Source organism: Pseudoliparis swirei, chromosome 21 (assembly GCF_029220125.1).
Source record: "Pseudoliparis swirei isolate HS2019 ecotype Mariana Trench chromosome 21, NWPU_hadal_v1, whole genome shotgun sequence".
NCBI lineage: Eukaryota > Metazoa > Chordata > Actinopteri > Perciformes > Liparidae > Pseudoliparis > Pseudoliparis swirei.
Window position 1 is genome coordinate 1,170,524 of NC_079408.1, and position 1,695 is coordinate 1,172,218.

Sequence of the window (1,695 nt, forward strand, 5' to 3'; positions counted from 1 at the left end):
TGGCATATGCGGTGCTGGCGTATGGCGGTGCTAGTGGCATATGGCAGTGCTGGCGGCGTATGGCGGTGCTAGTGGCATGTGGCGGTGCTAGCGGCATATGGCGGTGCTGGTGGCATGGGGTATGTAAATTGCTGGTGGCATATGGCGGTGCTGGTGGCATATGGCAGTGCTAGTGGCATATGGCGGTGCTGGTGGCATATGTGCTAGCGGCGTATGGCGGTGCTGGTGTATGGCAGTACTAGCGGCGTATGGCGGTGGCTAGTGGCATATGGCGGTACTGGTGGCATATGGCGGTGCTGGTGGCATATGGCGGTGCTAGTGGCATGTGGCGGTGCTGCTGGCGGTACGGCGTATGGCGGTGCTGGCGGCATGTAGCGGTGCTGGTGGCATATGGCGGTGCTGGTGGCATATGGCGGTGCTAGTGGCATATGGCGGTGCTAGCGGCATGTAGCGGTGCTGGTGGCATATGGCGGTACTGGCGTATGGCGGTGCTGGCACGTATGGCGGTGCTAGTGGCATGTATGGGTGCTGGTGGCATGTGGGTATGTAGAGTGCTGGTGGCATATGGCGGTGCTAGTGGCGTATGGCAGTGCTAGTGGCATATGGCAGTGCTAGGCGTATGGCGGTACTAGTGGCATATGGCGGTGCTAGTGGCATGTAGCGGTGCTGGCGGCGTATGGCGGTGCTAGTGGCATATGGCGGTGCTAGTGGCATATGGCAGTGCCATGTGCTAGTGGCATGTGTGGCGGATGTGGCAGTGCTAGTGGCATATGGCGGTGCTGGTGGCATATGGGGTGTATAGAGTACTGGTGGCATGTGTATGTGGGTACTGGTGGCATATAGCGGTGCTGGCATGTATGGCGGTGGTGCATGGCGGTGCTGGCGGCGTATGGCGGTGCTGGTGGCATGTGGCGGTGCTAGTGGCATATGGTGCTAGCGGCGTATGGCGGTGCTGGTGGCATATGGCGGTGCTGGCGGCATATGGCGGTGCTAGCGGCGTATGGCGGTGCTGGTGGCATATGGCGGTGCTAGTGGCATGTGGCAGTACTGGCGTATGGCGGTGCTGGTGGCATATGGCGGTACTGGCAGATATGGCAGTGCTAGCGGCATATGGCGGTGCTAGCGGCATGGCGCTAGTGGCATATAGCGGTGCTAGCGGCGTATGGCGGTACTAGCGGCATATGGCAGTGCTAGCGGCATATGGCAGTGCTAGTGGCATATGGCGGTGCTAGTGGCATGTAGCAGTGCTAGCGGCATATGGCGGTACTAGTGGCATATGGCAGTGCTAGTGGCATATGGCAATGCTAGCGGCATATGGCGGTACTAGTGGCATATGGCGGTGCTAGCGGCATATGGCGGTGCTAGTGGCATATGGCAGTACTAGTGGCATATGGCAGTACTGGCGGCATATGGCGGTGCTAGCGGCATATGGCAGTACTAGTGGCATATGGCAGTACTAGCAGCATATAGCAGTACTAGCAGCATATAGCAGTACTAGTAGCATATAGCAGTACTAGCAGCATATAGCAGTACTAGCAGCATATAGCAGTACTAGCAGCATATCAGAATCAGAATCAGAATAAGAATCAGAAACAGTTTTATTGCCAGGAATGTTTACACAAACGAGGAATTTTTTTTGGTGGAAGGTGCAACATTTGGACATGACAAACAAACAACAATCAACACGACAGAAAG